Genomic DNA, 14,816 nt, shown 5'->3' with positions numbered 1-14,816 from the left:
GCAGGCTGTCAGAAAGCACTATAGGTAGTTGCTTCTGATTAAAATCAAACCAAACTTCCTTGAAAACTAAGGTTTCCAAAGTCACTCAAAAGTTATAGCAAAACAATTCATATTGACAGCAGTTGCTAGGGACCTGGAGAAATCTACTCATATAGTAAAGATAACTGGAAGTTTTGGGAGTGAGTTTGTAAATTCTGGGTTTCTGTTGGGATGTTAGATGTGGGGGGTGGGGGGGTTCATAAAGAAGCTCTAGATTTCTACTCACAACTCTTAGTAAGCACAAGAAAAAAACTAGCCTTACTGACAACAAAGGATGCCACTTCCTTAATAAACCTCTGGAGACCAAACTTGTATAGTAACATTTTTGTCCTGGTTATACAACAAAATTTTGAGACTCTAAAATCAACAGTTGAGATTGCAGCACATATATAATGAATTACTGTTGAACTTTCCTCACCTTGTGCAAAGTGCATGAAGAACACTTCATACACACATAATTGTGTGTGGCAGGTGGGGTGGGAGGGGATTACAGAAAATCAAATGGGTAAAACTCATTCAGGAGGAGGGAGCAGAAAGTATGGGAGAAGATGTGTAGCTAGATTTGGTCATGGAGGAAATTATTGCTCCATTCTATGTCTGGTGGAAGCAAGACCTTCAATAACCCCCACAGCCTAGGGATAAAGTGGGGGTGTACTAGGGCACAGATCTAATGACCGGTCATACAAGCAGATACAACGGTGCTGTCAGGGCTCAGTGGGATAGGTCAGATGGTCAGGGAAATCAGCAGTGAGAAGAAAGACTGTAGGCTTTGGGGTCAGAAACGTGAGTTATGAATTCAGCTCTTCTGCTTACTAGCTGTGTGCCCTTGGGGAAATTGTTGAACTTCCATGAAATGGTTTTCTTCCCTCTGAAATGGAGAAAATGATATCTTTGTTTTTGTGCGAAGTAAATGGGACAGGGCATATATATAACATGACAGATGAAGACACATAATTAGTCTGACTAGAGCCAGATGAAGCTCATCTAAGTTTGTTAATCTTTGCTTCTCCAGTATCTGCCATTTAGAATGTGCCCACAACTGCCAAATCAATAATAGAATAAAGCAAGGGGAATCCCTGAGTCTTCATGGAGTAAGAGCCACACCTTCTTAAGGGGATCAAGGGGCAAGGTGACTTGAAGACAATATTATCATGATAAATAAGGAAATAAGGGAAAGTGTGGAAGGTTTTCATCTCAATGGACATGAAAAAGGCCAGAAAGGGGAAGAATGGCACACTCAATTTTTCTAAGCTGGGAAAGGAAATGGAGTGCTGAATGTATGTGTGTGTGCGTGTGTGCGCATGCACAATGCATCTTGGCTAATGAAATGTACACAAGAGAAGTGTCAACATATTGAAATGTACTCTTCCTTTTGTTTTACATCTATCCCCGAAGTGTGCATTATTAGAGTGCATTTAATAAGCCAGGATTATCACCTAGAGTTGCAGAGCAAGACAAAGCAAGTAGAGTCGGTATCTGGAGACCTTTTTGCAAAGAAGGTAGGTTTTGGTGTGATTTTTAAACTCTTGGTATTAACTTTTTTTAATTCTTTTGTATTATGATGTTTTAAAATCAACTTTTGAAGGGTTTTTTTCTTGCTATATGAAATATATTATTAAACTGATTTAGTTGTCCTATATTCTTGGAAAGTATTTCTGGTTGCAAAAGGGTGGCATTTTTGTAGGAGCAGATATTGAAACTGCTAATAAATTAGAATCAAATAATAAGGGAGAATTCAATTCACTTTGGAACCAAAAAGGGAATGAAACACTTTTGCAAATTGATTTGTGTTAACTAAATGCTCCCTTTAAAAAATAAAATTCTGGAACGCTGACATTTGCTCTGCGTACAACGTGTGTGATCTTTTTAAGATAGCAGGTTATCTTTGTGAGATTTAATTTGTAAGCTTTCTTAGAAGGAAAAACATTTTAAGTAAAAAAGAAGTATTTTTTAAGCTATTATGCTTAGTGTATAATTTAACTGAAATGGAAAATGCATAAATGCACTTGATATCTTTTAACAATTGTGCAATTGCAATATAATTATTCTTCCTATGTGCAAAGATTAAATAAACTTCATTTCAATGTTAAATACCTTAAGAAGTATGACTATAGTGGGAGGTCATTATGTTAAATTCTAATAATAAGCAAATCATAAAATTCTGTTCATCAACCAAGTACAGAATTCAATTAAATACACATCTATATGTATAGTTAATGGAAATTTATTTTTAGCTTGAGAAATGAAATAGGCATACTACATAGCCCCTGAATTCCTACTTTGCTTGAATAAATCCTCAGCTGAAAAATATTATCCAAGTTGAAGAAAAATGTCAAAAACAAAAAGAACCCCAAAAAGAGGCAAATTCTAAGAACTTTAATCAATAGGAATGGGTACCTAGGGAAAAAAACAAAAACGAAAACAAAAATTACCTAACATTCATTGAATACCAGACCTGAGCTAACACTGCGCTGGGTGTTTTGTATATGTTGTGACATTTAATCATCGCAACAATCCATTGATGTAAGTATTGTCATATTTATTTACAGACCAGGCCAGACAGCTGGCATACAATGCTGCTGGAATTCAAACTTTGAAATGTCCCACTCTGAAGCTCATATTAGAACTATTGGATGAAGAAATGCATGAGATGACTAAAATTATGTAATGAACATCTTGAGGAGGTCAAAATTTTTTCAAGTCACTACAGCAAAAGATGTTTTCTGCTATTAAATAATGTCTTATATTCCTATAACTATTCTAGTTAAATGTATAATTATGTTCGTATGTGTTAATTAGCATTTATGATCCATGTTTACAGAGTGCACGCACTGTGTTAGACACTGTATTAGAAGTAAGAGATATTGCAATGAATGCTCAGGGAAACTAAGTTCTAACAGGGGAAATAAACAACACAATAGCAGCTTTTGATAAATATTAGGTGGAACAATATGAAACTGCCATGTTGGTTCAATATCAAAATTTCATCTGATTTGACCTAACTGTCTAAATATTAAAGTATTTTTTCAAGTGTCCCTACAGAAACTCATGACATACATTTCTGTTATTTGAATATTCTTATACATTGTTTTTTATGGGATTCGATATGCACTGAGTCTCTGCAGAGACTAGGCAGTTGATGGAAGAATATACAGTAAATCTGATCAACTTCTTAAGAATTACTTAACCTTTACTTTAGCTCTCTGATAAACTCTCAGAAGACATCTGGCAATATCTGAGGACAGTTTTGGTTGTCATACTGGTACCTGTTGAGTAGAGATCAGGTATGCTGCTAAAATCCTAAAATACACAGGACATTCCCCCAACAGGAAAGAGTTATCCAGCTCAAAATGTTAACAGTAACACACTTGGGAGATCCTGCACTCAACACAAGAAGGGACCAGACAAAGTTAATTAGGGGGAAAAAAAACAGTAATATAAGTATACATCCCAAATCTTGGAGTTTAGCTTTCTCCAAACACCCATTGTATATGTCTGTTGAGGTAATCATGGTGAAAAATATGGACAGGAGTAAAAGTTAGAATGAAGCTTAAGAAAAGTCTTCATCAACATTTAAGTTAACTAAAATAGGACAATAAACTTGACACACTAAATAAATTTGTTATCAATGATCTCTCATAAGTCTCAAATGAGTAATAATGGGTACTATAGAAGTCCTGTAATTTCTACTCATCCTTCCTTGCTCACTGGAAAACTTAGAGGATCTCCCTCCTCTGAAATTTCTAGCAGATGCTTATAAATTTGTTCTTTTTGTAAACAATATGTGCACTATTTTATTTTCTATATCTAGTATTCTGTGTTTTTTTAATTTTTTTTTTTTTTTTTAGAGACAAGCTCTCTCTAGGCTATATCACTAGTCTCAACTTCCTGGGCTCCAGCCATCGTCTCACCTCGGCCTCCCAAAGCATCGGGATTACAGGCATGAGCCATTTCTCCCAGCTTATTTTTTTTATTGTTGTGTTTGGGGGACTTTGAATATACAATAAACTAATCAGAGTTATTGCAAACTGTTATCATTAATTCATGCCAGCCCTCATTTTATTTTACTTTAATGTTTATCATCATCTTTTATCTAGACCTCGTTCTTTTTTTCCCACCAGCTATACCAATGTTTAAACATCTGTGTCAAAAGAATAATATGCAATATCATTTTGTGTGTTTAATTTGAAGATACTTTATTATGCTTCTCATTCTGCTTCTGCCTTTTTAGACTGAACATCATGTATTAGACATCTAGCCTTGTAATATGTCCGTAAGTTACCCATTCTTTTGACTCCTGCATGCATTTTTGACAGTTTATCTATCCATCTCTCAACCGATGGACACATTTCTACTATGGAAATAATGCTGGGTGCAAATTTTTGCCCACACATCTTTCTGTGTCTATTTAAAATATTCTCTGGAATATATTGCAAATAATTTAATAGCAGATATATAGCATATACACACATTCTTTGTTTCATTGAATGTTACCAAGTGCTTTCCAAAGTAGCTACATTATTTACACTTTCAACAGTACAGGAAGGTTCTTGTTTTCTTTGACATTTCTGTAATTGCTCACTTTTGCACAATCTACATAGCCATTTTACACCTTTTTTCTCTCCTCAAACCTCAAACAACCACTTCCTGCCCTAACTCTCAGCTCATGAGCGAATATTTCCATAGCTAAATTTAATGACCTCTCTACCTGTCCTCCTGTGAATATGGAATTCTTGTTGTTATCAAAGTTAACATCACCACAAATGACTTCTGAAGACTTCATTCCTGAAATTATCGCTACTCTCACACACCACCAATGCCTTCCTCTTTACCTGTTCACTCTTGTCAGCATACAAACTTGCTAAAATATCATCCATCCTGTGAAAAAGCAAAACAAACAACTAAAAACCTACCCCACTCCAATGATCCTCCAACAATCAACCTCTTTTCTTGACTCCTTTTTATAGCAAAATTCTTGGAATTATTTGTAGTCGCTATCTATACTTCTGTTCCTACCTGATACCATCATCCCCTTTACCTCTATTTTCTAGAAATACTGACCTATTTGTTGTTATTGCTGGTGTTATTGTTAATTTATATTCTTTATACTACCTGTTACTTCTCATGGAATGCTTTTAGCCTGGCTGGCTCTTTTTATTAAAAGTTAAGGTTAGGTAATATTTTAGGAAAAAGCCCTTCTGTAATATCTAATTCTAACACCCAGTAACTATTACATCTTGTGCTATTTTAATTCTCTTTCTAGACTGGATCACTGCAGATCTTTTTATGTTTGCAAATTGTTTGAGATATTTTGTCTCTCTAATTAGAATGTAATCTCTATGACTTTAAGGACCTTACCTGTCTTATTCTACTGCAACCTCTGGAACCTTGAACGGTGCTTGCTATTTGTGTCATTTATTGAATGAAATAGTGAAAGTCTTTTTGTTTGAGTGACAGACGATGAGGTCAGAGAGATACTGGATGCCACATTGTGTAAGGCTGTATAGATCACTGCAGTAGCTTCTCCAGGGCAGTAGCTTCTCACCAGGTCCATGCACTGCTTCCCTACTGCTGTGAGTGCTGGGCAGACAGCAGCCACATAACCTGAGGAGTCACCTCTTGCCTTCAGCCAATGGTTGACAGATAGGAGGGTCTAAAAGTCTGGTCTCCTTGCCTCAAGAGGAGATACCTCTATGATCCATATATGTACCAGAGCCCTCCTGTGTGGATCAGGCCAATGTCAACGTTACTTGAGATGACCTTGTTTCTTGACTCTTTCTCCCTCTTTGTCCTGCTTTACTCTCCCCCTTACAGGTTGCATGTGGGATCGCACCTTCACCGTATCACTTTTACAAGATTCCTTGTCACAGGCTGTGTTTAGAGAACCCAAAGGAAGTCATTGTAAGGACTTTGGATTGTATTCTGGGACACGGAAGTCATTACAGGGTTTGAGGAGTCACATGTTCTGCCTTATATTTAGAATTGCTCTTCCCACAACTGTGTTGAGAAGAGACTATAAGGGAGAAAAGAGTGGAAGCAGAAAGACTGGTTAGGAGGCTCTTGCAGCAATCCAGGTAAGAGGTGTCGGTGTCTTGGGAGCAATGAGGGTGGTAAGAAGTGGTTGGTTTCTGGAGATATTTTGAAGTACTAGCATATAGAATGCCCTGACAGTTTGTATAAAATATTGGCATTAACTGTAAAGCATAATAGTACCCTTAGAGGCTGATTGATTAAGTGGTCTGTTACCTAAAAAGCAGTCTTTGCATTTCATTCTCCATAGAAATAGTACTTAATTTGCCATCTATTTGATTTTAATCATTGTTTCTGTCATTTAAAGCTATGGGCAGAATAGCTTTATATACATTTAAGCTATAAAGCTTAAATTTAATTTTTAAGAGTTCTACTGAGATCAGGGTCCTAATTTTGAAATTGGCTATAAAATATTTGTACATTTTAAAAACCTATGCTAAAGAATCTAAATGTTCTTAGCTCACTGGGAGGAAATATCAGGCAGCCCCTTGCCAAGGAATCTGCCTAAACCACTGATGTTTTCTACACACGTTTTGGAAGTGAATCTGCACAATAATGTGTATTTTACCTTCCATGTGCTTTATCCTCCAAATATATCTCCAGAGATATTTTCTACTTTTATCCAGACCCCATAGATTATAGTGTAGATCTAGTTTGATATAAAAAAAGTTTGAGTGTGATAACCCCTAGTTTATAAATTATTAGAACTGTGTAGTTTAGACTCTATTTAAGAGAACAATAGTATCCTTAGTGTTTATTTTCCTCAATTGTACAGAGCATAAAATTATACAGAGATCCCACAGGCAGATTCTATTATTCTATCAAGGCCCAAAGTAGATAAAAAATCACTTACTGAATAGCAAAACATCCTTTCTCATCCCAATTTGAGTTCTACTCCTTATTAAATTCTTCACAGCCCCACTGAATGTGAGAAACCAAGAGTTAGGGTGAATTTTTATTCTTCTGAAAGGGCAATTTAATATCAGATCCTCACCTGTACTTTCAAGTGAGCAACATATGGGGATTTAATTAACTAAAAGAATGTCACAGAAGGAAAGGAATGTGTGTTTTTCTTGCTCACATATTTCCAGGTAATTTAAGAGGATGAAACCTTTGCAATTTAACCTTCAAAAGCTTTCATTTCCTTTGGATTCTCTTACTCCAATTTTGCAATATCCCTCACCTAAACAATCAGACTAAGTTCTAAGGAAGAATTTTATGTCATTACATTTAAATTTTGCTATTTTCACAGGGTTAGTACAGTTTAATTTCAGGAACTGGATTGCCATAGCTAAATCAACAAAATATGGTTTTTTTTCAAATAATAAATTTTATTATTTAACTTTGGAATTCTACTGAAATCTATGAAATAATTTGTTAATTATAAAGATTCAATGAATGCTGTGATTCCAAATTAAATGCACATCTTCTTTATTAAATGCCTGTATAAGAGCCATCAGTTCATAACTCACAAGTAGGCACTTAATAAATATTTTTAATGGTGATAGATGTCTTGAGGAAACTTTACCTGAGTAGCACTCATTCTCTTTTTTTCTTCTAGAATTACCACTTCTTGAGACAAGTTTTACAACTGTATCTCATTTCAAAGCCTAGTTTCTTTTCTTATTAATGATATACCAGTCAGTATTTGATTTGGTTTCTATTTTGGGGCTTGATATAATAATAGAATCTATGTGACTGTGAATGCAAGGAGAATTTATGTATACTGTTCCCTATACACTGCAGGAAGTCAAATGGGTTACCAATAGTATCTTAGATAGAGTCTAAATCTGCACATTCCCCCAGTAGTTTATAATTTTGGTGTTATCAGACTCCTTTTGCCGTAACTATACTTCCTTACTTATCTAGCTTATGTCTCCAAGACTACTAGAGTCTTGATTGTTTCTCTCCCTTACTTCTGTGATTCTTGGCTTAATAAGTTGTCCTGAGCAATAAATTCTTCTTAGCTGATGTTTTTCCAGTGAAAGGTAGAAATATGTCACAAAGCTTTCTTTGAACAGTGTAGCATAATGGAGAGGTGGCTGAGATGATTATACAAGTCAGACTAGAGTAAATGCTACATTTGAAATATAAACAAAATTCTTGTGAGTTTCCAGGGGTGAGAACAATTAATCTTGATAAAGGGGATTAGAAAGACTATGCAGAAAACATTTCAGTTTTGCAAAGAAATACAAGATTTCAACATGCAGAAAGGCAAAGGAGGACATTGTTGGTTAAAAACAAACAAACAAACAAACAAACATTATGAACAAGAAAATCTGAACAAGTCATTTTCTAGGTGACCAGGGGAGGAAGCAGAAGTTGAAACTGAAAAGGCTTTGGGTCCAGGATGTGAAAGGCCTTAAATGACAGACTAAGGAATCTGGATTGTATTCCACTGGGGGGAACCAGATAATATTTTTAGAGTAATAAAATGATATTTACTTTTCAATTACTCTGGAAATGTAAAGGATGAATTGGAGCAAGTTTCAGAAGGCAGGCATGGAAGAGACAATATTGCTTGCCAAACATCCAGACAATTCTCCACATTTTCCTTTGGAGTGTGTGACTAAATTCTTACCAATAGGATTTGAGAAATGATGTACACCTGTCCTGATAGTTTTTGAATTATATATCTTAAACTTATGTTATTGGCTCATCGTTATATTTTCCATGTGAATTTGATACCTTTCTCTTTATGAAAATTTCCTCTTTAACTGTAATATGCTGTTTTTCTGAAAGCCCATTAGTGTGCTTTTTTGTATGCTATTTGTATGCTTTAGAACAGCTATCTGCTTTTTTTTGAAACAGAGTCTCGCTCTGTTGCCCAGGCTGGAGTGCAGTGGCACAATCTCGGCTCACTGCAACCTCCGCCTCCTGGGTTCAAGTAATTCTCCTGTCTCAGCCTCTGGAATAGCTGGGATTACAGGTGTGCGCCACTACACCTGGCTGATTTTTGTATTTTTAGTAGAGACAGGGTTTCACCATGTTGGCCAGGCTGATCTCAAACTCCTGACCTCGGGTGATCCGCCTGCCTCAGCCTCCCAAAGTGCTGGGATTATAGGTGTGAGCCACTGCGCCCGACCTCTGCCTTTCTTTTGGTTAGTGTTGCAGAGAAACTTTCTTTTATGATTCTGGGTAGTTAAGATTTTCTTAGCAAATCTTACTCAAACTTGGGACCTGAAGTGAAACAAGTTTGGAAGGTTATATGATTGGCTAGATAGTGAGAGAACTCTAGAGATCTCTGTTTTAGAAACCTTGTGTGTGCATGCAGGGCAATATTAATAAACACAAATTAAAAATTTAAAACATGGTATATATATTTTCTTCTTGTTCTTCTATTTCTGATGTATCTATTTTTAAAAAATTTTAACCCAATCAATCTTTGTCTTTTAATTGAAAAATTTAGCCTGTTTAAATTAATATACATAGTTGCTGTTAAATCTGTTAGTTATCTATATTAATTATCTATCTCATCTATTTTACCATGCCTTTGCTCTTCTTGCTATTTTATGATTAAATATTTCTATTATTGTATTTCCTATTTATTAGCTTGTTAGTTATGTTTTTCTGATTAGTATTCTTATTAGGTTTTTCTTGTCTATAAGCTTGTTAGCCATGTAATATTTTACTATTATTTTGATGGTTGCCATGGAGACTACAATATGCATCCTTGAATTTTTAAACCCCCATATATATGAGAGGTTCCATGGTTCCCATGGAACACTTAACTCCATTTACCATCTTCTCATCATTTTAGAATTGTTTTCATGCGTTAACTAAACAAGTATTTTAAAATGACTAACATATTACAATTGTTTCTATAGTCAATATTCATTTAAATTTACTCTTGTGCCCACTCTTTACATCATTTCTCATTTCCTCCTAGATATCTGTGCTTCCATGTGGAATTACATACCTGCCATGTGAATAATTCATTTTAATAATTCTTTTAGCATAGGTCTTCTGGGATAAATGCTGTTAGTTTTTGTTTCTTTCGAAAGGTTTTTTATTTTGCCTTTAATTGTGAAGGATATTTTACTCAGTATAGAATTTCTGAGTTGGTAGTAATTTTGTTTCAAGACTTCAATGATCTTCAATGTCTTCTGGATTTCATGCTTATAAAATGTCAATATTATTATTACTCCTTTTAAGTTTATGTTCTTTTTCCCTGTAGATGCTTTTAACTTTTTTTTCTGTATATAGTTTCCTGAGTAACACGAAGTGTGCTTCCTTTTGCATTTTTCCTGATTGGAATTTTTTATGCTTCTTGAATCTATGAGTTTTCAAAAATTCTTGTAATTATTTCTAAATACTGCTTTTTTCTCCATTCTCTTTCTCCTCTCTTTCTGGGATTTGAATTACACATACGTTATACTTTTCACCTAATCTCAAATCCCTAATGCTCTTTGGTTTTACATTGTTTTATATCTCCACTCTAATCTTCATTATTTCCTTCCTCTACTAGATTTAAACCTAGTTTGCCTTTTTTTTCTAGTTCCCTAAAGTGGAAAGTTAGGTTTTGATTTGAGATCTTTATTTTTTAATGCATATGTTTATAAATTTTCTTTTGAGCACAGCTTTTGCTGCATCCTATAAATTTTGGTTTGTTGTGTTTTAGTTGTCATTAATCTCTAAGTGTCTTCTAATTTCCCTTATTTCTTCTTTTACTCATTAGTTGCCAAAAGTGTTATTTTCCACATATTTGTAAATGTTCTAGTTTTCCTTCTGTTACTGATTTCTCATTTCATTCTGTTTTTTTCTGAGAAGATACTTTGTATAATTTCAATATTTTAAAATTTGTTGAGACTTGTTTTGTGGGCTAACATATGGTCTGTCCTGGAGAATCTTCCATGTGTACTTGATGAGAATGAGTATTCTGCTGTTATTGGGTGGATTATTCTATATATGTCTATTAGATCTGCTTGGTTTACTATGTTGTTCAGGTCCTCTGTTTTCTTATTTATCTTCTGTCTAGTTGTTTTACCCATTATTAAAAGTGGAGTGTTGGGGTATCAGCTCTTGTTGTTGAATTGTCCATTTTTGCCTTCCATTCTGTCAAATTTTTCTTTATACATTTTGAGGGTTCAAAGGACAGGCTGATTCCCTTCCTAGAAGCTAATGCAGCTGGTAATTTTAAATGGAAGCCAATGCTCATTTGCCATTCCAAAAATCCCCAGGGTTCCTACATAGAACAACAAAGCCTAGATGTCCTTTGAAGTTTTGAAGCTAGGCATTGACATCTCCTATCTAGCTATGAAAATCCTAGATGACATCTTCTTCCAGTAGAAGGCTATTTTGTCCACATTCAAAAATCTATCGTTTAGTGTAGCCTCTGCCATCACTTAGCTAGATTTTCTGGATAACTTGATGCAGCTGCTACATCAGCACTTGCTGCTTCCCTTTGCATTTTTAAGAAGGATTTTTATGGGGATGGCTTCTTTCCTTAAACCTCATGAACCAATCTCTTCTAGTTTCAAACTATGTTTCTACACCTTTCTTACCTCTCTCAGGCTTTGTAGAACTGAAGAGAGGTAAGGTCTTGCTCTGAATTAGTCTTTGGCATAAGATAATGTTATGGTTGCTTTCATCTTCTATTGAGAACACCAAAACTTTATCCATATCAACAACAAGATTGTTTTGCTTTCTTATCATCCACGTGTTCACTGGAATAGCACCTTTAATTTTCTTCAAGAACTTTTCTTCTGCATTCATAACCTGGCTGTTTGGTGCAAGAGGCCTAGCTTTCAACCTATCTCAGCTTGTGACATGCCTTCATCACTAAGCTCACTCATTGCTTGCTTTTGATTTAAAGTGAGAGACATGCAATTCTCCCTTTCACTTCAACACTTAGAGGCCATTGCTTGGGTATTAATTGGCTTAAATTTCAATATTATTGTATCTCAGGGAATAGAGATGCCTGAGGAGGGAAAAAGAAATGGAAGAATGGCCAGCGAAGCAATTAGAATATACACAATGTTTATCAATTAAGTTTGCCATCTTATATGCACATGGTCCTCAGCACCCCAAAACAATGGCAATAGTAATATCAAAGATCCATGATTACAGATCACAATAACAGATATCATAATAATGAAAAAGTTTGAATTATTGTGAGACAGAGACACAAAGTGAGCACATGCTGTTGGAAAAATGGCATTACCAAGACTAAACTTGGGAAAATGTTGCCACAAACTTTCAAATTGTAAAAAATGCAATATCTCAAAGTGCAATAAAGCAAAGCACAATAGGTTGGGCATGGTGGCTCACGCCTGTAATCCCAGCACTTTGGGAGGCCGAGACGGGTGGATCACAAGGTCAGAAGTTCAAGACCAGCCTGGCCAAGATGCTGAAACCCCATCTCTACTAAAAACACAAAAATTAGCCAGGCGTGGTGGCACACACCTGTAATCCCTGCTACTCGGGAGGCTGAGGCAGGAGAATCACTTGAACCTGGGCAGCAGAGGTTGCAGTGAGCCGAGGTCGTGCCACTGCACTCCAGCCTGGGCGACAGAGCAAGTCTCTGTCTGAAAAAATAAAATAAAAATAAAGCAAAGCATAATAAAACAAGGTATGCTTGTTTTGGTTTTTGCTATTAAGTTATAGGAGCTTCATATATATTTTGGTATATTAACTCCTTATCAGATATATGGCTTGCAAATATTTTCTCCCATTCCATAAGTTGTCTTTTCACTCTTGACTGTTTCCATTGCTGTGTAGAATCTAGTCCCACTTTTTAGTTTGATGCTACTCCCTTGCCTATTTTTGCTTTTCTTGTCTGTGCTCTTGGGGTTCATATCCATGAAATTGTTGCCTAGACGAATGTCATGGAGTTTTTTCCTTGTTTCCCCTAGTAATTGTATAGTTTCTGGTCTTATATTTAAGTCTTTAATTCATTCTGAGCTGATTTTGTATATGGTATGAGATAGGGGTCCAAATTCATTTATCTGCATATACATATTTATTTTCCCAAAACCATTTGTTGAAGAGACTATCTTTTCTCCATTGTGTATTCTTGGTGGCTATGTCAGATCAGGTGACTGTATAGATATGATTTTATTTCTAGGCTCTCTATTTTGTTCCATTGGTATATATGTCTGTTTTTATGCCAGCACTATACTGTTTCAGTTACCATAACTTTGTTATATATGATTTATATATAATATATGAAATATAATATATAATATATATCATATAATTTATATTATATATTATACTATATATTTATAATATAAAATATAAATTATATAGCTTTGTTATAAATAATTTATTATATACATTTGTTATATATATAAATTAAGACGGGGTCTTACTCTGTTACCAAGGCTGAAGTGCAGTGGTGCAATCATATCTCTCAAACTCCTGGGCTCAAGCAATCCTCCCACCTGAGCATCCTAAGTAGCTAGGACTACAAGCACATGCCACCATGTGAGGTTAATGCTTTGTAATATATTTTGACTCCAGGAAGTATGATGCCTCCAGCTTTGTTTCATTTTATCAAAATTGCTTTGGCTATTCTGGGTCTTTTGTTTTCCCAGGTGAATTTTAGAATTATTTTTTCTGTGTCTGTAAAAAAAATGCCATTTGGGATATTTATGAAAATTGCATTGAATCTATAGATCACTTTAGGTAGTATAGACATTTTAACAATATTAGTCTTTTAATCTATGAACACAGGATATCTTTGCATTTATTTGTGTCTTTTAAAATTTTTGTATCAAGATATTGTAGTTTTCAGTGTACAAGTCTTTCACCTCCTTGGTTAAGTTTATTCCTAAATATTTTATTCTGTTTGGTGCTTTTATAAATAGAATTGTTTTATTAATTTTATTTTCAGATAGTTTGTTGTTAGTATATAGAACGCAAAACCTTTATAATTTATTGTAGGGCAGTTCTACTAACAGTGAAATCTCTCAGCTTTTTTTCACCTGGAAATGTCTTTATTTCTCCTTCAATTTTGAGGGACAGTTTTTCTGGATATAGATTTCTTCATTGGCAGTTTTATTTTTCTTTTGACATTTTAAATATGTCATCTTATCGTCTTTTGATCTCCATGGTTTCTGAAGAGAAATTAGCTATTTATCTTATTGAGGATCCCTTGTGCATGAAAAGTCATTCTCTCTTTCTGCTTTCAAGATTTTATCTGCTTTTGGCTTTGGACAGTTTAATTATAATGTATGTTGGTGTGTGCTATGGTCTAATTGTTTGCCCCCAAAATTTATGTGTTAAAACCTGATCCTCAGTGTGATGGTATTAAATGGTGGGACTTTTGGGAGGTGCTTAGGATATGAAAGTGGAGCCCTCATGAATGGGATTAGTGCTCTTATAAAATAGGACAAAAGGACTTTATTTGTCCTTTTCTACCTTGTGAGGATGCAGCAAGAAGGCACCATCTATGAACCAGAGAGCAAGCCCTTATCAGACAATCTTGGTTGAACTCCCCCATATCTAGAACTGCAAATAAGTATCTCTTGTATATAAACCATCCAGTTTATGGTAAATTGTGTTAGCAGCCTAAATGGACTAAGTTTGGTTATCTTTGAGTTTATCCTATTTGGAATTTGTTGAGCTTCTTGAATATGTAGATTCATGTCTTTCATTAAATGTTGGTATTTTTAGCCATTGGTTTCTTCAAATATATTTTCTGTCCCATCTTAGTCCATTTGCTATAAAAGAATACCCGAGGTAGCGTAATTTATGAAGAAAAGAGGTTTATTTGGCTCACAATTCTCCAGGCTGTACAAGAA

General features: G+C 35.0%; 1 long non-coding RNA gene across 2 annotated transcripts in view; it reads left to right on the top strand.

Annotated features, from left to right (window-relative positions):
* LOC129398640 (uncharacterized) overlaps positions 1-14,816 on the top strand; it is a 78,185-nt gene that overhangs the window by 36,393 nt on the left and 26,976 nt on the right. The window contains exon 1 of one of the 2 annotated variants that reach the window (XR_008626472.1): positions 6,048-6,113. The exons of the other annotated variant lie outside the window; for it this stretch is intronic. This is a non-coding gene — a long non-coding RNA (uncharacterized LOC129398640). Of the gene's footprint in view, positions 1-6,047; positions 6,114-14,816 lie in introns of those variants that run through there. 2 annotated transcript variants of the gene reach the window in all.

The sequence above is a fragment of the Pan paniscus genome, chromosome 7 (assembly GCF_029289425.2).
Source record: "Pan paniscus chromosome 7, NHGRI_mPanPan1-v2.0_pri, whole genome shotgun sequence".
Taxonomy (NCBI): domain Eukaryota; kingdom Metazoa; phylum Chordata; class Mammalia; order Primates; family Hominidae; genus Pan; species Pan paniscus.
This window is presented reverse-complemented; position numbering and strand designations above follow the sequence as displayed.